Below are 23,580 nucleotides of genomic sequence, written 5' to 3'. Positions count from 1 at the left end.
AGTACCCGACATGACGATCTGTAGAGTAGTGTTCGTGGACCCGATCCGTATTACCAGTAGTCGATCATTACCCCGAGATGCTTCAACTCTCTTCTTTGAATCTATGGCATGTTCCCCCACTCTGATTGCAACCTGCCTCACCCCCTTGCAGGTGCTGATCAGCACTAGCTGCGTTCACTAGGGGTGGTTGACAATTTTTTCACATGCATTCAGTTCTCAACAACGTCCACCGCCTTCGTAGCTAGTACCTATATCGACTGTTTTTAAACATTTGCCAACAACCACCAACGTAATGTCGCAATGTCGCGTCCTGTTGATATCTCAAATGTCACTAGTGTCATCACCCCGTTGTACAAGTAACATTGGGCCCAGGATATAACCCCGTGGGATGGACAGCACTTATCAGAAGGTTCTTCTACCATGCACTTGTCTTGTAGCACAGAGTCCAGATATGGTTGTAGCTACTAATAAACTTCCATAGAAAGCTAGTAACCTTAAATGCAACGTTGCAGCAATGGCTTCCCAGTCATTTTCACATCGTTCGTGACGACATCACAGAAGCTGGTATCGCCATCGTCTTTCATTCTTGCTTTGTCGGCTATACCAACAACCGTATGAATGGCTTTCCTCTTCGAAACCCGAATTACATCCCTGACAAACCCTGCTCTCCTTCTGAGAAAGCCTTCAGCCTATCAAGTAGGTATACCGGTTTCCAGCTGCTTTGGGAGTGTATACAGCATATTTTTTTTTTCTTCAATCACTTAACCTAATTTACAGCTCTATTGTTCACTAGGGCGCTGCGTGAGCGATTCCAATTGGAAGCTGTACATACGCTTTGTACAGCGCCTAAATGTATTCTATTTCTAATTGTACTACATCGAACAGGTGGCCGTTGCGCTGCTTTCACGTTCTACCCTATCATGGTAGAATGATGAGCACGAGGATGTTGATGTTGTGCTGATGTTCCTGTTTCCAGTCCGGTTGGGGGTCCATTATGGGTTGCCGTTCGCCGATGTCCAAGTATCCGGGTTCATTCGAGCCATGGGCTCAGAAGAGGGTCAGTGTCAGCTGCTCTCAGGGGGAAAGAGCAACTGACGAAAGTGCCGGGGCTGGGATCGAACCCTTGACCATCTGCTTATGAAGCAAATGTGTAGCCACTGCGCCACGGGCCCCGGCACAGCAAGTATATTGTCTGGAACGAACCTGGTAGCGTGTAGCATGTGATGCTCAACGAAAAACTGCCCACTAGTACAATGCAGGCCATGACTTCGCCTATTTCTTTCTGTCGGCTATCGAACACACTACGCATTTCCCTCAACAGACGTCCATTAGGAGCACATGCACATCGTGCCTACGGGAAATTTCAAAGCGCAGATTCAAAACCTCACAGTATGTAGTAAATGTGTTGTCCATTTCCATTGAGACAGGAAACGCCCTCATTCAGGGAAATCAGGAACCTAGCAAAGTGGTTCGCGTTAGCTGCTTTAAACGCTACGTTGAGAATATCTTTAGGGACGGGTATTTTCTTCACCTTCATTTTCTTGACCGCTGCTATGAGCTGGTTGTTGGTAATTCTCACTCTCTCCTCGCTTGCAAGCCCTATGGTGCAGGTAAAAATAACTTTCAGTTTCTCTGTGCATGTTCCGCAGGTAACGCTTCCCCACGAATTTGCAGCAGCATCATGTAACTTCTTCTTGAAGCTTGGTTTCCTACTTCGTTTAATTACCTTATTCAAAGCAGCATGCACGGCCCATAGCACGACTCTTCATTCCTCTCACGTGTCGTAGGTTTTAGCTCTTTGCATTTGCGTCACCCATGGCTTTCAGGCATCTTCCCAGAGGTTGTGTAGCGCTTCATTCCTTCGGTATGCAGAACGATGTCTGTGATTCGGATCGACCTTCTTGGTATGATTGCCTTTCGTCGCATGGCTCGCACCAGAGCTTCGACGAAAAGCTCTTTGTATAACTGATGTTTGGCATCTGTTGGATTTGGTCCAACGGGAAATTTCCAAAATTATTATTCTCCGGTACGGAAATGAATCAAACACGCGTTCCGTTGTGTGTGGAGAATATAATTTTCCTAATGGGAATATAAATAGTCTTATCTAGTTACACATTTTCTTGTTACAGTTTCATTATATATGTATATCGCGTGATACGCGAAAGTTGTTTTGTGAACCCCTGGATATCATTATCAGGTGGTTCAATAAATGTATATATGTAATTAAATCGTGAATTCAACATTGTTTAAGCCTACTTACGTTTAGTTTCCCTTTGTGTTCTCGATGTTTCGAGGTCGAGTTTTAGCGGTAAGTCCTAATCAATATAATGTAAGTAGTTTTATGATTTCGAAGATCTTCTATCAATTTATGCCTTACCGGTTTTGGTAGTGTAGGTTGCTCTGGGAGTAGCACAGAGAGAGCCAGATTCACCACCATCTAGGTTACGGTTATCTAGTATGTATGCATAGTTTAGATGGATTTTATCCCCTTTTTAGCATAAACAATCTTACCAATTTGGGTGTAAATAGTAGATTTTAAGGTAGTTTCAACTTTCACTAGGTTTAAGTTCAATTTAGAAAGTATTAACATAAGTTTTAAGTATAATTTAGAATACAAATTGCACTTGCACGTTATCGTGGAATTCAGTTTACATTTGTTTTTTCCTTCTGTCCTGACTCACCTGGTGACAGGTCGAATACCTGTCACTCCAACGTCATTTGGTTCTGTCATGCCCCGTTCTTGCATGCGGGATTGCGCGCAAGGTAGAGGCTAGGGTGATAGATGCGCGCGCTGGCCCAATGGAATAGGCCAACAGTCCCCCAGGGTACGCCAACTTCCGGTTGGCTTACTGCTCCACGCGCTGGACATCTAGAACCGCCAACTTTGCTGTGGGACGCTCGTAGATTCCGGTGGTTGTCTGCACGGTCGCTGATCGCGTGTGACCGTCTCGGCTGGGTGTCGTTGCGATGACCCTTCCTTTTGGCCAACAGTTCCGTGGTGTCCTCGGATCGACGATGATGACGACATCTCCAGTAGCGATAGGTTTTACAGGCTGGAACCACTTCGATCGGCGGGTGATCTCCGGAAGGTAGTCGGCTACCCAACGTTTCCAATACCTGTTTGCCAGGATCTGTGAAGTGGTCATGTTCTGCTGCAGAGTACGGGCACTGTCATCCAAGTTGACCAGCGGTTTCGAGCCACAGGATGAACCGAGCAGGAAGTGGTTTGGGGTGAGGGCTGGGGCGGAATCGTTGTCTAGCGGAACGTGCGTAAGAGGCCGAGAGTTTACGACGTTTTCAATCTCGGCGAGCAGATTTCGCAGGACTTCGTCTGTGAGCGTCTTTGTAGAACAGATTGCCATAAGATTGCTTTTTACGGTACGTATTAGCCGCTCCCAGCTACCGCCCATGTGCGGTGCTAGTGGAGGATTGAATACCCACTCGGTCTCCTCAGTCGTAAACTCTCGCATCATTTCGTCGTAGTTGATCACAGTTTGAAGTCTCTGGAGTTCCCGGTTCGCCCCGACGAAATTTGTACCGCGATCGCTGTAGATCTTTCGAGGCTGACCACGACGAGCGACGAAATTCCGGATCGCCATGATGCAAGAGTCGGTGCTGAGTGAGTTGACGAGCTCGATATGTATCGCTCGGGTGGTCAAGCATGTCGCCAACATTCCCCAGCGCTTCTCGTGCCGTCTGCCAACAACAACTTCGATAGGACCGAAGTAATCGATGCCAACGTGCGTGAATGGCCTTGAAAATGCTTCTAGGCGGCCGGGAGGTAGATCGGCCATAACTGGAATGTTCGGCACTGCCCGTTCATTTTTGCATCGCTGGCAGTTCCGGCGCACTTGGGCGTAGCATGTCCGCAGACGAGCGATCTGGTACTTTTGGCGCAGCTCGTTGATCACTGTTTCGTGATTCTGATGGTGGTATCGGTTGTGGTAGTGGTGAACTATCAGGGTGGTAATGTGGTGGTTTCTTGGGAGGATGATGGGACTTTTGGCATCCTCGGTTGCGTACTGACACGCGGCAATCCGTGTCCTCATTCGCATAATCCCGCGGTCGTCAATCCACGGAAGGAGCTTGTGTAACGCATTGGATTTGGGGAGCAGCTCAGTGGTTTGTAGAGTGTGGAGTTCTCGCGAGTACTCGTCTTGCTGTGCGATATGTATCAGCCGAGCTTCAGCGGCGAGGAGTTCTCCGTTCGTGAAAGGGCCAATGTAACTCGGCTTATGTTGCGATTTGAGACGGCAGTTAGCAACAAAGCGTAGTACTCGTGCCATGACGTGCTGCAACCGTTTCCAGGAGGAGAAGTTTTGTACGACGATGATCGGCTCCGGCGGGGTGTAGTGAGCCAGCAAGCTCGTCAGTAGCTCGGCATTCGTTGGCTCATGGCGGACGGAAGATGTCGGCCACCTTTCAGGACCATCCCGAAGAAAATCCGGACCTCGGAACCACCTGCTTCTGGAGGACAAATCCGGCGGGCCATCTCATTTGGTCGCATCATCGGCTACGTTGAGTTTGCTGGGTACGTATCGCCAGTCTTGGGGTTCAGTGGACTCCAGGATCTCAGTGACACGGAAACCGACAAATTGACTGTAGCGTCGGTGGTCGGACTTGATCCAGTAGAGGACGTCACTGGAATCACTCCAGAAGAACCTTTTAGTAACTCGAATGGACAGCGCATCTAGCACGGTCTTCGAAAGGCGTGTCCCAATGAGTGCTGCTTGTAGCTCCAGACGTGGAATCGACGTCAGCTTTAGGGGAGCGACTCTTGCTTTAGCCGTAACGAGGGAGCAGTGGATTGCTCCATCTTTCACGAACCGCAGGAAGCACATGGCTGCCATTCCATCCTTTCCGGCGTCTACGAATGTGTGGAGCTGCACATCGTCCGCTGTATCGATAACGTGACTGGGCCAGAAGCATCGTGGAATTTGTAGTTGTTCCACTTGCGGTAAAACGCTCAGCCAGAGCTGCCATTTCTTGAAGGTATCACCGTCGATTTCTTCATCCCAGGCGACGCCAGAACGCCAAATGTCTTGGAGTAAGACCTTCAGGTAGGCGAGAAAGTGGGAAATGAGGCCGAGCGAATCGAATATGGTCATCAGCACTCTAAGCACATCCCGCTTTGAAGGACGTCGGCCACCCGTCAGCAATTTCGCATCGTAGCGGTTCCACCCGACCTTATAGGTGAAGGCGTTAGCTTTCGTATCCCACCACATGCCTAGAACCTTCTCGGTGGCCAGCTCCGTTGACAGGTCCAGACTTTTCTCCTCTTCTCCATTCTGCTCCTGCAGTGCTTCCACAACTCTTCTGGAATTGCTGATCCAGTTGCGGATCTCGAAACCGCCCTGCGCGTGGACGTACCGAACATCCTTGGATATCTGGATCGCTTCTTCTTCTGTGGCGACGCTGATCAGCATGTCGTCGACGTAGTGCGATTTGGTGATGGCTTCACACGCCTCTGGATGGCTCCCGATGAATCGATCCGCGTTGACGTTTTTGGCGTACTGCGCACTACTTGGGGAGCAACATGCTCCAAAAGTCATCACCGTCATGGCATAGATCATCAGCTCACCATTTTCGTCCGTCCAGTAGAAGCATTGGTATTTCTGATCTTCTCGACGAATCTTCACCTGGTGAAACATCTCACGGATATCGCCCGTCACTGCAATAGGGTGTAACCGGAAACGTAGTAGAATTCCAAGCAGCGAACACAGCAAGTCAGGGCCCTTTAGAAGAACGGAGTTCAACGAAATTCCATGAGCTTTGGCCGCTGCGTCCCACACTATTCTGACTTTCCCGGGTTTGTTTGGGTTTGTCACAGGAAAGACTGGCAAGTACCAGGCGTTGGCAGATTGCTGCTCGACTTCATTCTGAGAAAGCTTGCGGATGTAACCCTTAGCGGTGTAGTCAGAAATCTTCTGCTGCAGGGCTCCTGCAAGGTGAGCATCGTTTGCCATGCGTTTCTCCAGGCATCGGTGACGACGAAGAGCCATTGGCCGGCTATCAGGCAGACGGACGTTGTCATAACGCCAGAGTAATCCGGTCTCGTAGCGGTCGCCAGCGAAGCGTGTAAGAGATTTCAACAGTGTCTCTGCTCGCTCATCTTCGGCCGATAGAAGTGGCTTTGACGAACTATTAACTCCCAGGCTGTCGATCGAGAAGTAGTCTTTCATCGCTTGATGCAGATCATCGTCGGACTGTCCGTTCAACGAACAAACATGGAAACTGTAGTGGAACATGCTCGGTGCGTCTCCGGATCCCAAATTGCCACAAATGGTCCAGCCTAGGCGCGTTTTGGTGGCGATTGGTTCTCCAAATTTTCCCTCTCGGCTCTTGAGGGTTAAGCCCAACTGCGCATGCTTCGTTCCTATCAGGATTCGAGGACGTGCATTGTGGTATGACGAAATAGGCAATCCTTCTAGGTAGCGGTACGTTTGCTTCAGTTCGGTGAAGTCTAGGGTTTGCCGTGGTAGTAGCAACTCGGTAACGGTTTGCACCTGTTCTAGAGTGAACTTCTCTGCCCCTTCATATCGTCCAGCGACTTGAAGCCGTACTTTACACGAGTCCTTCTCGCACCGCTCGGTGCCGCCCGTCCAGCGAAGGCATATTGGGCACGGTGTCAAAATTTTGATTATTATCGAACTTTCATGTACCTCGGATTTTTCTTCATAGAATGTTAGAATTTCGGCTATAATGTACGAATGCAAAATTTGAAAATATTCTATCGGGGAAAATTTGAATTAGGTGAGTTTTTGGCTATTTTCCATACTAAAAATCAATAACTACTATTTTAGTCCAAAAAACGTCCCATACAAAATGTATGGAAAAATTTTCGCCGATGAAATATTTTCTAGTTGTCCGATTATGACTATATATCCCAAAAACTAATCATTTTCGAAGAAAAATCCGAGGTACATGAATGTTCGATAATAATCGAAATTTTGACACCGTGTTGGGCTAGAGATGCCATCTAGCTGTAGTTCGTCGGCGAGATCTTGATCCAGCAGCGTTGCTCCCGACCCTTCATCGAGGAAAGCGAAGGTATGAATCGTCTTTTCCGGTCCGGATAGAACCACCGGAAGGTAGCGGAACAGGACAGCGCTTGAAACCGTTTGGTGTGTGTTGCAGCCCAGATCAGCCCCACTCGTTGATGGTTGCGGAGAACTCGGACTGCCAGCCGCTGGGCCGGTAGGTGGCTGTTGAGGCTTCTGCTCGTTATGCAGCAACTCGTGGTGTCTGAGGGTGCATCCATTTTTACCGCACGGCTTAGCTTTACACAGTCCTTTGTGTTGGCGAAGACAGGTTCGGCAAAGTCCGAACTCTCGGATGACAGCCCATTTGGAATCCCTCGAAAAATCCATGAAACGCTTGCATTTGTCCACGGATTTGCAAGCTCCTTTGCAGACTGGACAGCCCTCTTTCGCTGCTGTAGCTGCGGACGCTTGTGTCCATTTCGGAGTCGATTTGGTACTTGTGTCAGACTTCGCTGGGGTTTCGGAGTGTGCATTTAGGTACGCTTCGCCTTTTCCTTTCCGACGAGCGTCATTCTGCGTCGGCTTCGTCTGTAGTGCTTCTACCGGGAACGTTACCGAGCTTGCTGCTTCGGCTAGCGAATAGATCCACTCGCTGAAGGTCGCTAGGTTGACCAATGGTTGGGCCTTCCGGTGTTGGGCCCAGTTAAGCTTGATCGATGGCGGCAACTTGGCAACCAGCTGGTGCAGGAGAGTAACGTTGTACATATATTCTTCCAGACCGCAAGAGTCGACTGTAGCACAGAAATTCTGGACGTTGACGGCGAAGTTCACCAACGTTTCAAGGCGGTCCTCTCGGATCGGCGGTAGAGCAGTGATCTTCCCAATGAGCGTGTGTATGATGATCTCTGGCTGGCCGTACAGCATTTTCAGGGTGTTGATTATGCCCTCTACGTTGCCCGGATGCATCAGTCGGCACTTCACTGCTTCGTAGGCCTTTCCCTTTAGGCTCCTCTGCAGTCGGACAAGGTTTTCCTCCTCCGTGAATCCACACATAGCGGTCGTACTATTCAGCATGGATAAGAAGATCGGCCATTCCTCCGGATTGCCGGAAAATGACGGCAAGTCCTTGGAAACCGCTTGTCTTGCAGCGATTTGTGATCGTGAAAGCTGGAATAGGTCGTCGTCGTCTTGATCTGCGTCCATCGGAGAGCTTTGACCTAAAATGCCTGTATTCTGGGCAAAAGTCGTTGAATTCGCCAGCGTTCTCGGTTGCTGACTCGGCGCCGGCTGAATTCTCGTGGACTGTTTTTGGATATTTGGGTTGAAGTATTTCGACATTCTGAAGGCTGCCGTTTGCTGTCGATTTTCCTCTCGCTGTGTTTGTGGCTGATCTTGTCGACCCCGTTCTAGCTGTGCTGGATTCTTTTCGACTTGTCGTTGTCTATTGAAATCCCGCCGTGCTTGTACTTGGTCTTGTCGATCACACTCTAACAGTGAAGACTGGCCATCGTACTGCTGCGCCGCCGTCGAACGACATCCCTTCTCGATCCACTTTTCTACCTTGCTCCGAGGGTAACTACTGCTGCCTGAACGGCGACTGGATCCTCCTTCACTGGCTAGTTCCTCCAGGATTTGATATTTCCTGTCCAGGAACGCCTTGTGCTTCTCCGCTTCTTGCTGTTCAGCAGCCCGACGTCGCTCTTCTTGTTTCTCCTCGAAAGCCCGCTCTTCTTCTAGCCGTTGCAACTGCAGCTTGGCACGATTTCGCGCGGACCTTTGAGAGGACGAGCTGGATACCACCGACGATGCCCTTTCAAACTCGATCGTAGGTAGTCCGTCCACAGACGGAACAAACAGCTTCCTTCCAGTTGATTTCGTCTTCTGCAGTGACGGATCCGTCGGATTGCTGGGTTGGAGTCCGGCTGTAGCCGTGCTTGGTAGTTCTCCAGTCCTGCTCGCTGGAATCACTGGCTCCACTGTAGAGGTCTTCTTCTGCGTTGAAGAAGGTTTGGGTGAGTACTCCTTGCTGGTATCCTTTGACGATGGGTCCTTGTCTGAGGTTGTCGTTGATCGCTGGTTCCATGTTGCGGTCTTGCAATTGGTACAGCTCCAGCTATTATCTGCAACCTCCTCCATAACTCCTACGCAATCGTAGTGATACCATCCGTCGCACTTGTCGCACTGCACCATCTCTTCCGTATCAGGTCCTCTACAGCTCTTACAAGAGCCCTCATCGACGTTCTCCGCTTCGTCCACCACCACTACCACATCACATTCCTTTTCGCCGGTCACTTCACCAACCACTTCACCATCCTTCGGCTTCTTCCGTTCACTTCTACCACTCGCTTTGCTACTCTTTCCGTCGGACTTCGCACCACGACTTGACATTCTCGCGAACCGATTTCGTGTAATAAACGAAAATTATATTATGTTGGATTTGGTCCAACGGGAAATTTCCAAAATTATTATTCTCCGGTACGGAAATGAATCAAACACGCGTTCCGTTGTGTGTGGAGAATATAATTTTCCTAATGGGAATATAAATAGTCTCATCTAGTTACACATTTTCTTGTTACAGTTTCATTATATATGTATATCGCGTGATACGCGAAAGTTGTTTTGTGAACCCCTGGATATCATTATCAGGTGATTCAATAAATGTATATATGTAATTAAATCGTGAACTCAACATTGTTTAAGCCTACTTACGTTTAGTTTCCCTTTGTGTTCTCGATGTTTCGAGGTCGAGTTTTAGCGGTAAGTCCTAATCAATATAATGTAAGTAGTTTTATGATTTCGAAGATCTTCTATCAATTTATGCCTTACCGGTTTTGGTAGTGTAGGTTGCTCTGGGAGTAGCACAGAGAGAGCCAGATTCACCACCATCTAGGTTACGGTTATCTAGTATGTATGCATAGTTTAGATGGATTTTATCCCCTTTTTAGCATAAACAATCTTACCAATTTGGGTGTAAATAGTAGATTTTAAGGTAGTTTCAACTTTCACTAGGATTAAGTTCAATTTAGAAAGTATTAACATAAGTTTTAAGTATAATTTAGAATACAAATTGCACTTGCACGTTATCGTGGAATTCAGTTTACATTTGTTTTTTCCTTCTGTCCTGACTCACCTGGTGACAGGTCGAATACCTGTCACTCCAACGTCATTTGGTTCTGTCATGCCCCGTTCTTGCATGCGGGATTGCGCGCAAGGTAGAGGCTAGGGTGATAGATGCGCGCGCTGGCCCAATGGAATAGGCCAACAGCATCTCTTATCTGTTTGAAACCAGGTCATCACAGCCTCCCATTGGGTGTCTATTGCAATTCTATCCTTTGCAATTCCGTTCAAGGAGGCCATATTACAGACACCTGTAGCAACCTTCCAGTAGCTGGGAAAACATCGGTGGGCATACTGAATAACCGACTTTGATTTTGCCGGTTGTCATCGCTTTATTGGCATCGTCTATGGCTACATATATCGATCTGCATGCGTTTCTTAAGAGTAGTATTATGCTTACGCCGTGTAAATCGCAACGCTCCCTCATGGGGATTCTCACTTCCTTTTCGGTGGTGATCTCACTCAGATCCTTGCATTGGATCGTCGCCTCGGAATGCTAACTCGAAAATCTTGTCTTCTGTCTAGGCCCTAGGTGCATCTGATCTTCTAGAGCAATGTTTCCCAAACTTTTAGGAGTTATCGCCCCCTTAGAGCTTCAATAAAATATTTTCGCCCCCCATATGTGAGATTTAATTTCTCTATAGTAGATGGTTGCAACAGCTAAAGCCTTCAAAAGCGCTACTGTGGCAAAGCTAGTATTGCCATTTAATGTATCCCAATCTGTTCCACTCTCATTTTCATTTAGGAAAGTGGAACTATTTCGGCAGGGGTCCTATTTTGAGCACTTTTATGCTATAACTCAGCTAATTCTGAACCAATTAACACAATTTTTGGAACGCGATGAGATACGTATAGTATCTAGCCGTGTATAGAATTTAAAGTTAATTGGTTTGGTATTGACTGAGTTATAGCGAAGAGTGCTCAAAATACCGGCCGATGCCCAAGTGGTTCGCTACCCTAATTGTTTGGTAAATGCGTTGATTTTCCGCATTTGAAAAAAATATACTGAATTTTAACCATGCTTACATAAATAATGATATCGTGCTTATGCCTACTTCTCAAACCGTTGTTGATTGAGCATTCATTTATCAAAATATAACGGAAAGTAAACACCTATGAACACTCGATATTCCCAACCAGATGTTTAACCATTATTCTTAAATGGAGTTTACCAACAACCAAGAGTCAATGTTTGGTCACAAGTAGTAAAAGAAGACTGGTGAAGAACTTGAAAATAATTTTAAAAAATATTCGAAAAAAGTGCGGTGTTCATCATCGCGAAAAAAAACTCTGTACTTTTCACATATTTGATAAAACTAATCATGATTCACGAATGTTCGTTATAGGAGTTTAAAAATATATTTTTTTAGATTTCCATAATCCCTTGAGAAACACGTGCAGCAGTCTTTTTTTCTAGCAATTTTGCCAAAGAGTCCACATAAATACCAATAATTCTGTCAAATTAAGTCGATGTTTAAGTTTAATAGTGAAAGTATTTTGTCGATAATTCAAGACAAAACTTGAACTTTACGCTTGAGCGCTAGGGATTTTTTATGATTAAGTTGATATTCTTGTCTTGTAGTTCAATACTATTGATTTCCAATCATTGAAAAAATCGCCCCCCTTTTCAGTATTTTCGCCCCCCAATTTTGATTTGTCAAATTTTCGCCCCCTAGGCCTGATTTTCGCCCCCATGGGGGCGATTTCGCCCACTTTGGGAATCACTGTTCTAGAGTCTAGACGTCAGCCGGCACCAAACTCCTTGAGTTGGGGGTCCGTTTTCAAATGCCTCTTATCGACGAACTCATGGAGCTCGCCCGGTACAGTTTTCGCAGCTTCCATTTTCGATGGCTTTGGAGTTTGGAGTTAAAATCCTTTCGCCCTGCCATTGTCGTTGCTATTGCTTCTCAATATGTTCTTGCTCGCGCTGCTGCTGGTGACACAGCTATTTTTCTAGGCGTAACGTCCCCGCTGGGACATAATTTGCTTCATAGCTTAGTGTTGTATGAACACTTCCACAGTTATTAACTATGAGCTGCCTCTGACAATAACCCTTTTGCATGTGTATATCGTGTGGCTGGCACGAAGATTATCTAGTCATGGAAATTTCGTTTACGAAAAGTTCCTGAACCGACCGGAAATCGGACCCGTCACTCCCAGCATGGTCATGCTTAATACCCTCGCTTTTTCAGCTGTAGTTATAGGGCTCTTCTCGGTTATCCCAGGTCAGATGACAGGTACGTGTGGATGTCTCCCTGACCGTTCGTGAGTAGGCTTAGTATCTGAAATAAGCGGACGTTAACGATTACGAAATTTCAGTCGCAACCCGTACACTCTTATACCTGTCTAATCCGCTTTGTCGGAAAACTACATACATACATACATTTATTTGTTCAACATCATTAAGATAAGACATAATCAACAATAGTACGCCACAATACTCGGTTTGTGGCTGCCGCTCTCCATCCTCGGTCGCGCCCAATGCTCGCCAAGTCACGCTCCACCTGGTCCGCCCATCGTGCTCTCTGCGCTCCACGCCTTCTTGTGCCAACCGGATCCGTTGCAAACACCAGCTTTGCAGGGTTGTTGTCCGGCATTCTTGCAACATGCCCTGCCCACCGTATCCTTCCGGCTTTGGCCACCTTCTGGATGCTGGGATCGCCGTAAAGTGCAGCGAGCTCGTGGTTCATCCTTCTCCGCCACACACCGTTCTCCTGCACACCGCCGAAGATCGTTCTTAGCACGCGTCGCTCGAAAACTCCGAGTGCTTGCAGGTCCTCCTCGAGCATGGTCCATGTCTCGTGCCCGTAGAGGATCACCGGTCTTATTAGCGTTTTGTACATGGTGCATTCGGTGCGTGGGTGAATCTTTTTCGACCGCAGTTTCTTCTGGAGCCCGTAGTAGGCCCGACTTCCGCTGATGATGTGCCTCCGAATTTCACGGCTCACGTTGTTGTCAGCCGTCAGTAAGGATCCGAGGTAGACGAATTCCTCCACCACCTCGAAAGTATCCCCGTCTATCGTAACATTACTACCCAGACGGATCCGGTCGTATTCGGTTCCGCCTACCAGCATGTACTTTGTTTTTGAGGCATTCACCACCAGTCCGACCTTTGCTGCTTCGCGTTTCAGGCGGGTGTACAGTTCTGCCACCGTTCCAAATGTTCTAGCGATAATGTCCATGTCGTCCGCAAAGCACACAAATTGACCGGATTTTGTGAAAATCGTTCCCCGGCTGTTGAGCCCGGCTCGTTGTATCACACCTTCCAGCGCGATGTTGAAGAGTAGACATGAGAGTCGGTCACCTTGTCGCAGTCCCCGACGAGATACGAATGAACTGGATAGTTCACCCGAAACCCTTACGCAGTTTTGCACACCGTCCATCGTTGCTTTAATCAGTCTAGTCAGCTTCCCAGGAAAGCCGTTTTCGTCCATGATTCTCCAAAGCTCTGCGCGGTCGATACTATCGTATGCCGCTTTGAAGTCGATGAACAGGTGGTGCGTTGGGACCTGGTATTCACGGCATTTCTGGAGGATTTGCCGTACGGTAAAGATCTGGTTCTTTGTCGACCGGCCGTCGATGAAGTCGGCTTGATAACTTCCCACGAACTCATTTGTTTTAGGTGACAGACGACGGAAGATGATCTGGGATAGCACTTTGTAGGCAGCATTCCAAATGGTCGCCTTTCTTGTGAATGGGGCAGATTACCCCTTCCTTCCACTCCTCCGGTAGCTGTTCGGTTTCCCAGATCCTGACTATCAGCCGATGCAGACAGGTGGCCAACTTTTCTGGGCCCATCTTGATGAGTTCAGCTGCGATACCATCCTTACCAGCTGCTTTGTTGGTTTTGAGCTGGTGAATGGCATCCTTAACTTCCCTGAGCGTGGGAGTTGGTTCATTTCCGTCCTCCGCTGCACTGGCGTCGTCGTTCCTTCCGTTGCCGTGGGCTCCCGTGCCTACGTTCTCTACGCCGTTCAGGTGCTGATCGAAGTGCTGCTTCCACCTTTCGATCACCTCACATCCGTCCATCAAGAGGCCTCCGTCTTTATCCCTGCATATTTCGGCTCGCGGCACGAAGCCGTTGCGGGATGCGTTGAGTTTCTGATAGAACTTCCGTGTTTCTTGGGAACGGCACAGCAGTTCCATTTTTTCACACTCCGCTTCTTCCAGGCGGCGCTTTTTCTCTCGAAAGAGGCTAACTACGTTCGATCCTAATCTGCCGTAATTAGTTCTCTTCATTGAAGCGTAATCTGCAGTATCCAAGATTTGCTCCGTCATTTAAAAACCCGCCTGATATTCACCGACGAAGGATTCCTCAATCGCCCTCAGCAAATCAAACATAACTCCGGACAATTTTTTTGTACGCAGAATTGACTGTCATTTTTTTGCAATTCACGTATTCCAGTCGATTAGATAAGACCAAAGGGATATCTTCAGAAGCCAACCAAGGGGCTCCCGATAATATTTAGAGGGTAGCACTAGGACATTTTCCAAATTGTTATTCTATACAAAGTAATGAAAGGCACTTGTACATCCCGTATAGAAAAAGGTGGGTTAGAATAAATAATAATTCTAAAATCTTCAAAATGGTAGGTAGACAAGTAAGGAAGCGCTGGTCCGTGAGGTGGTGTGATGAAGTTTCTTTTGGACGTCCGACAACCGTTCGATGATTCGATGAGACTGCTGCGGATGTTGTACTTTCGATTTATATCTGGTCATAAAGAACAGCAACATTCACGAAGCATATGAGTGATTCCAAAGTCGCTCTATCATTTCCTAAAGCTTCGAGGATACTTTCAGAAGATCCCGAGACCGACGCCAGCGACTGTGCCCCTCTTTGAGGAGACAGATCCTCTCACCTTGTTACCAGAGAACCATTCCTGACTAGAGTGCCGAACCAGAAGGGCTCTGACACTCCAAATCCCTGACTTCTGGTCTAAGCCACGGAAGCCGTTCAGGGTGGGCTACATCCGCCTCTTTTCTAGGGTCGGCTAGTCAACGAGCGAACGGGGGGGCTGATCAGAGAACAAAACAACGCACTCGGTCTACTATTCACTCACTTTTTATTTATTCTTACTCACTGTGTGGTGTATGTGTGTATAAGGGGGGGGGGGGGGGGGGGGGGTACGTTGGACGTGTTCGTCACGTGCCCGGATTCTGGTGGGCGCTGCGGATCTCGCTGATAATTGTAGATAATCGCTGGTTTACGGCGCAGATCAACCCACTGTGGTTCGCACAGGGGGGTCGGAGGGCGTCCAGAAGTAGCTTGGGATTAGACCCGCCAAAACGTGGCCAAGATCTAATGGGTCCTAGTTGGTAGTAATGAAGTCTTAGGGGAGGATCACATGGCGTTTCACGGCTAGGGCGACATACCTGACTTTACAAAAAACACTGCTAATCACTGTCTCGTTCTTCTTCAATAAACTTCGTTCTACTTGAATAAACTCACGTTGGTAATCTCAAACTTTTGGTGAACTTATAAAAATACAGAGACCACTTGATTTCTCCTGCCAACTTTGGAATTCCTTAGCGATGTTACTCCTTCGAGTACTTGGACGTAAGAGAACGAGCTCGAGACACACGAAGTCCTACCTACCCCAATGGACTTATCCACCGATGAACCAAATTCATCGCGGTCCGAGAATTTTGACACTAGAGCGGGGTCTGTTCCAATCAGAATCGTCCAATTCTGATTGGAACGGCCCCGCTCTAGTGTCAAAATTCTCGAACCGCGATGAATTCGGTTCATCGGTGGATAAGTCCATAAAGACTCATTTTTCTACCTAATCATTCATCCAATTATTGCAGAATTCATCCGTTAGCTTCAGATTATGAGGTGTGAAGTGTGAATGTAAGTGTATTGACAATTTTCATTCCCTACCATTCAAAACGACCGTTCTTATACGGAGTCATATTATCTTCCTTACTCCTTAACTAATTAATTGGATAGATACAATATATTTATGAATGAGTAAACATATTCTTATTAGGTTTGTTATGTACGAACACTGCATAACAATGAGAAAAATAACAAAAAAAACAATAGGGTAAACATAGGGTAAATTACCAAAATTGTAACAACCTCCGGATGTTTTTTCAATGATACCTGCAGCTTTATTTGCATATTGCTGCGAATAGAAATAAGCGGAACGGAAGCAGACCAGCTTCCGCACAAGCAGAGAGTCGGCAGGCGTGGAAGGGAGGTTGTTGTTGTATAGTCCTCCACTGGAGCACTTCAAGTCCGCTGATCTCCCGAGTGATCGAACAGGAGGAGTCCAGATATTATGCGGATGTATCCATGGTACACGGGTGCGAGGGTTGTTATTAGACGTTCGACCGATGGGAACGGGAGATAGTACGAATTAGACTGAGCCGAGTTCGGCAGTTCTGCTTGACCGATTCAAAATGCTGCCGGAAGGTGAGCCCACAATCGATGGTTTTACCAATATTTTTCACCGTTTTTCTTTTGGGAATACGCTGTTGACAGCAACAGTGATAGGCACGGAAACGCAATGGTTTGACATCGTGAAATCGTACAATTTTGGAGACAGACAACTCAAATCCTACTCTGGATGTCCATTTAAAGACGGCGTTAACAGCCACTTGTGCTTTGATCCGGACACGAGTTGGTGTTTTGCCAGATACTACGATAAGTATGTTATCTGCGTAAACGAACACGTATATTCCTTTCGGCAGGTTGTTGTAGATACTGTTCTTGGCAATTAGGAATAATGTAACGGCTATCATCGACCCCTGCGGTACGCCGGTATCTTCGGAGAAGGATATCTCCAATATAATAGTGTGTTAGAGTTGATACAGCTGCTCACCACCGTGCTAAGAATGCTCGACCGAGAATTCATCCTTCCCAGCAGCCTTATTGTTCTTCAGTTCTCTAATTTCTGTCTTGACATCTAGCGTTGGAGATTCCACAGCTTGTCCATCATCGTCGATTTGATTTCTGGCTTTCGCCCATCTTACCGGTCAATAATACCTCGAAATGCTTTCTTCACGTGACAATCTCCTTTGTTTTAGCTGTCAGCATGTTTCCATCACGATCGTTGCATATGACTGGAGAAGGCGGGGTTATTCTCCGCATTCGATTGACAGTGTTGTGAAATCTCCGCATATTATTATGCTCCATACTCTCTTGCTCCTAAACAATCACATTTTCCTCATGCTCTTTTCGTTTTGCGATGGGTTCGACTACTCTTGCTTCCCTGTATCGCTCCCTGTACAACCACGCCCCCAACACTAGCATCTGGCTTCTTGCAACATACTTTTATCCGTTGCACCTCCCATGCTACCGTGCCGTAGATATATTCCCACAAAGTGTTTAGATTATCGTTCTCGTTGATCTCACTTATCCGCTCGTTCAACTTCTGGTGACAGCCAGCTACCGTAACGTCTGCTGAAAAATGCATCGACTGCCGCTGCCAATTGTCCGACACGGTTGATGATCGAACACGAATCTTATTAACGACCTCTAATGACGAAATAGTAATCTGAGGCGATGTTGGTATTCCTAAAAGTTCTAACATCAATGGAATCCAAGAAGCAACCATGGGCGATGAAACCAGGATTAGACAGAAGAATGTGATGAGCCATATTTATCGAGTTTTGATCTTATTCTCGCACTTTGTAACCATCGAATCTACTTGATGTCTATTTATCCCTCAGATATGATGAATCCTCTTACGTCGTATTTATCGTCCCATTATTTCTATTCCATTTCGACAGATCAATGGATGCCGGATTTAGTAAATCCTACCGCAATGGTTCGCACGCTTCAACGTCACCTCACGCCCCCGGAACGCTTCCTCCCGATTTGCCCGGATGCAACTCGCGACGAAGAGTCATCACTGGAGGCTACCAGAAGCGTACCGCTCAGAGTCCCCGCGAGGAGAGATCCCTGCAGACGTCTTGCAGTTTACCAGAAACGCCCATCTTTGCTCGAGGGTTGGATACTATTGCTGATTCAAAGTCAAATACAAGTATTAATGAACTGCATCCATCTCTTTACAGCAGCTGTGATATTCCACGGACGCCCCACCGACGAGCGCCGGAAATACCGCCTCATGGCAGCGGAAGCCGAACGGCTCCCCGCACCAACACCAACACGACCAGCAGCCTTGGGTCGTCGGTGGTTGGCATCGGTAAGTGTGTGGCAAAGGCTTACTAACACCTTCGCTTTATCCATGACGCTTGTGTGACTACCAAAATCTCCCAAATCAAACAGTATCGCATAGAAAAACAAGAAAATAAAACATCAGAACTGAACTGTACAGAATTGACCCTTGCCGGACCACAAGTCGGCGAGGTTGGACACTTCCCCCCACCATACCCCCATTCCCCATACGAAGGGCTAGAAGCTAATGCTTTCGAAACCACTACTGCCATACGAGATTCTTTTGTGTGTGTAACTCCTTCCAAACACTGTTGTTCTCCTCTAGGTACCTCAACCATCGGTGGCCGACAGCGGAGCATCAGCCAAGCTTTCGCCAACGGTGAAATGCTACGCTTAGCGGGCGGTCCAGCCCGCGGTTGGTATCCGAAGCAGCGGCAACCGCGGCCGGCGTCGACCGAGCACCTGGACCGGCTGCATCCGCAGGGATCCCTGCGCGCCTGGGAAGCGGGTACGGGTAGCAGAAAACCGCTCACCCTACCACCTAATCTCACACCTAAATTTTTCAACAAGTCACCGCGAGAGGCGTTGCGTCGTGTTACTAGTTTGTTAATTCGAAAAGGTACGCCTAGTCGTTAACGTTAAAACGCTTGAAAGTCGGGCGAGCTCGCCGGATGAGCTCGTGGTTCCGAACTATTATTTTTTGATAACGATTGATAAATTTCTGGTTTAGTTCAGTACGTCGCGATTAACACATTAAAGTTATGTTTTTGATGTTTGTTGTCGGTTACGCGTCTAATTTGTACTAATAATTTGATATACTTAATATTCTTTTCAGTTTTCTAACATTTGTGTACTTTTCACAATATAAGTATTTAGCATGACAGGGACTGATCGCACATTTGAAGTTTCGTTTAACTAGGTATTTCCACACCATTTTAACAGTGAAATTATCTCTGTCAAGTTTATTAAAAAAAAAAGCAAAATAACCCCTAACCCCTATTTGTAGAAAAGGGTAATACTTAATAGTTATTTATGCAACAAGTTGCAAAATGATGATTTTTACAGCGCGAGTCGTACGTTTATCCAACGAGGCATGCCGAGTTGGATAAATACAACGAGTGCTGAAAAAATCGAGTTTTGCAACGAGTTTCATACAAAATTTTATGCAATGGTTTTTTTCATAATGCAACCCATTTGAGTTGCATAATCTTCATAATGCAACTCAATTGAGTTGCATTTATAAACATTATACAACTATTTTTCATTATGCAACTTATTTTAGTTGCATAATGAGCCAGGTCGGAAAAAATGGCCATTATGATACCAAAATGAGTTATATAAAATGTAAATTATGATACTGAAATGCATAAATACTTTTTCGCAATCTTTGTTCATAACACTCCTTGTGCATTAGGGTCATTTATTATTCAATCCATACAGTACGTCAGCGAGCTGCTCCCAACGTGATGCATAAGAAAGGTTAGGGTTTTTATTTAGTTCGTTAGTTGGGGTTGTTATTGATTCATCAGATGGTTTTCATTAATTTTAAAACATTTCATTGCATTTTAAAATGGTTACGCAGCAGCAATTGTAAATCCAATGCGCTTTGAGGTGGTTCTTAGAAACATCATCACGCCAGATGATCAAAATGATTTGATTTCGGTTGTATTTGTGGCTCTAAAGCCTCCACGAATCAAAAAATCTTAGAATACGGGAAACCTAATGAATTCTGTCAAATATCAAAATATTTTGATACCAACTTGGAAGCTTCATGAAATAGTTGCAGATTTTAGGAAAACAAAAAATCACTTTTTGAACTTATTGGACCCCTAAGATCAAATTAAATCGAACCATGAACAGAAAAGTCTCGTATTTGAAACTTAAAGCTCGTCTGCATATCATGGTTATATCAAATCTTTTTATAACAAACTAGCAATTAATGTCAATTAAAATCTTTGTTTTTAAGGTACACCGGGGCAACTTGAAACAGGTGGGATGAAACATTGGATTAACATGATGTTTTCAAATAACGATAAACAATTTGATTTCCATAACACATAGTTTTTGATTCAAACAATCTTTTAACGAATAAAAAATTCCAAATTTCATTGAAAACTGTTTCAAAACTTCGCGTTTTATCATGCCCCACCCGTTTCAACTTGCCCCCGTGTACCTTATTACATTTTTTGGAAGTTTGTCCTACAAAATGCTGGGATTTCCACCATCAAATCTCTCAAATACTTATCGGCTATATTTAATGGTTCACATTTTAATCATTTCAAACAAGTCATAACTTTAAAACAGATTGCTATATTTGAAAAAAAATAAATTATTGTTTAACACTTACACTCCCGATCAAAAGTTTGGGGTCACCTCCTCAAAAACATGTCATTTTTTTTAGCCCATATCTTCGCCAATTTGCGTCCGATTTCAAAACCCTAGGTCTCATTCAAAAGATAATAAGTCAAAGAAACTTTGAACATGATTGAAAATAAACTTTTTCAAAAAATAATGTATGAAAACTTATCCGAAAGTTGCCAAATTTTCTAAAAAATGAATATAAACTTACGGCAGTGTCGCTGGAAATTGGGTCGACTAAATTTTCAAATATAACTCATTTTCCATTAGCTTTCAACTGCGTTTTACAGAACTTAGCTAAAAAATCTAGAAAAAATGTTATTAAGTTAATTAACTCTTCATGTCATCGACCAAAAGTTTGGGGTCACCCCTCAATATGATGTATCGGCCAGAAGTTTGGGGTCACTATCGTAAAACATGGAAAAGTGATTTGTTGATATCTTTGTCATCTTTCATTCAATTTTAATTCTTCTTGGCTTATTTGAAACACAATGAATACTTAATTCTTACTGCATAGACAGTGAACCACACACATTTGTTGAAATTTACATACTAAAACTTAACGAAGAGTTACCTCATTTTTTGAAATGTGGTGAAATGTGTTAACTTTAGATAACATTTTTATATACAAAAAATGTTAAATACGTTAAGTTAAAGACATCAAACGTAAATTTAGTTTATTATCTTTGAAATGAGCCAAAAAAAATTAAAATTGAACTATAGATGACGAATATATCATTAAATCACTTTTTCACGTTTTACGATAGCGACCCCAAACTTTTGGCCGATACATCATATTGAAAGGTAACCCCAAGATTTTTTAGCTAAGTTCTATAAAAAGCAGTTGAAAGGTAATAGAAAATGGGTTATATTTACCGCCCTCATCTTAAAATTTGGTCGACCCAATTTCCAACGACACTGCCGTAAGTTTATAAAAAAAAATTAGAAAATTTGGCAACTTTGGGTTAAGTTTACATACATTTTTTTTTGAAAAAGTTTCTTTTAAATCATGTTCAAAGTTTCTTTGACTTATTATCTTTTGAATAAAGCCTAGGGTTTTGAAATCGGACGCAAATTAGCGGAGATATGGGCTTAAAAAATGGCATGTTTTTGAGGGGGTGACTCCAAACTTTTGATCGGGAGTGTGCCTGAGCCTCATTTTGCAGCCAATTTCAAAACTTAAAAAATCTGATTCTTAGCCGTTTCTCAACGAAAGTTAATGAAATTTTGACAGTTGATCACAAAACCCTTCTAGTTTATGTAACCGGGATCATGGTTCCGGATTTTTCCGTTGTTTCGGATTTATGGCCGGAGGCACTGGGGTAACCTCCTTTTCAGATAGAGGTGCAACCTATAATTTTCCTTCGAAAACTAGCTTGCGGCATATCAAACTTCATGATTTTGCAAAACAAGAGTATTGCACCAGGTTTCTCAAGATTTCAGATACAATGGCCACTTCTCCGGATGTTCCGGACCCAGGTGCCCCCAGGGAAGTGGCCACTTACTGACCGGTTCTGAAACCTACACGGAGAAAAAATATTAGTAAACACAAACGAATTTCAGTTTGATTCAACCGGAATTTCAGGTTAAATTTGGCGCAAACCAAATATTGGTTTGAATTTACTTATCGCGGTAGTTGAAACTAACCAAAGTTGGCAGTTGTAGATTTTGTCAATTTGCCGTTATTATCAACAAACTTTTGTTTGAAATTACCAATATGCCAGTTGTTTTATTTTGACAGGTTAGAAAACAAACGATGTCGGTAGTTGTTTCAACTAATACTCACGGTTTGTCTTTATCAAATTTAAGTTTGATTTAACCAGAACTTCCGTTTGAAATAAACTAACGGGTTTGTTAAAATTGTTTTTGCTTTGCCCCTCTTTTTTGTATTTGTATATGTCTACGAAAAAAAAACGAAAAATTTGATAAAAAAACATTATGTTTTTTTTTTATTTATTTACCCAAGACTGAACCTTTCAGCGGAAGACCAACCTCCAGATTGCCGATATTTACAGTTGTACTCCCAGGAACAGCCTCCTCCCAATACCGATGTAACAATCTGCTTATGCTGACCGTTCGATCGATTGATTTCCGGCGAGATTTGGGGTGCTCCAGAGCGGCTTCCATAATTAACCTGATATTCATTGCTTTTGGAAGGAGCTGGTGATGCGGCCAGCTAGCAAGCGTTTTCTATTGTGGGAATCTTTTACGGGAAATGATTGCTAGTTTGTGGTCCTGGTTGAAGCCCTGGCTGAGTGCTCAGCTTGGTTTTTCCACTGCTTCTCCTCATCCTGGCTTGGTTTCTTCAGCTACGGTCGCAATTCCGCCATCATAGCTTCTTCAGTCCCGAGTGCGGTGAAACCTCGGGAGAAACGGTGTGGCCCTTCAAGAAGGTTGTGTCTTTTACTTGGTGTTGGAAATATGCGAGGTTTTTCGAGATTTTTTCCTGGTGTATCTGAAATTTGAAGAAGCAACATAATTTGATTTACAAAATCACAGAAAAATATATTTTAATAATCTTACCTTGTAAAAATGAGATTTTTTTTTTATCACAAACTTCGGGTTGCAACGGCAGCATCAGTACAGAAGAGCAGACAGGGAGTGTATGATGTCCGCAAAGACTCTTCAAATGGCTGAACGAAAAGAGCTAGTGGCGAGGCTTCTGGGATGGTTCTAATGAAACAAACTACTATTTTGGTTTGTTTCAAACTAAACTTCCAGTTAAATTTTCCTCAAACAAAAACTCGGTTTGATTTTACCCGGGCTGTTTGTTGTAACAAACCAAAATTGTGGTTTGTTTTTTATTACAAACACATGAAACAGTCAACCCAAAGATTAGTAAAAACAAACCATGATGTTTGTAGAAAACAACAAATTTCCAAATTTGTTTCTACCGGAAAGGATTTTACTAACCAATATTAGAAACAACAAACAAGCCAGTTTGTTTCAACCGCCATTTTTAGTTTCGAAACAACAAATTTCTAGATTGAAATAACA

At 44.9% G+C, this 23,580-nt stretch overlaps 1 non-coding gene across 4 annotated transcripts in view; it reads left to right on the top strand.

Annotated features, from left to right (window-relative positions):
- LOC109428242 (mucin-2) overlaps positions 1-23,580 on the top strand; it is a 362,414-nt gene that overhangs the window by 224,091 nt on the left and 114,743 nt on the right. The window contains exons 13-15 of one of the 4 annotated variants that reach the window (XR_009997698.1): positions 17,838-18,056; positions 18,126-18,253; positions 18,551-18,844. This is a non-coding gene — a transcript (mucin-2). Of the gene's footprint in view, positions 1-17,837; positions 18,057-18,122; positions 18,254-18,550; positions 18,845-23,580 lie in introns of all 4 variants that reach the window. The other 3 variants (XR_009997699.1, XR_009997697.1, XR_009997700.1) reach the window with 3 other exon arrangements.

The sequence above is a fragment of the Aedes albopictus genome, chromosome 2 (genome assembly GCF_035046485.1).
Source record: "Aedes albopictus strain Foshan chromosome 2, AalbF5, whole genome shotgun sequence".
Classification (NCBI taxonomy): Eukaryota; Metazoa; Arthropoda; class Insecta; order Diptera; family Culicidae; genus Aedes; species Aedes albopictus.
The sequence above is the reverse complement of the archived record's forward strand: the minus strand, read 5'-3'. Positions and strand labels throughout refer to the sequence as shown.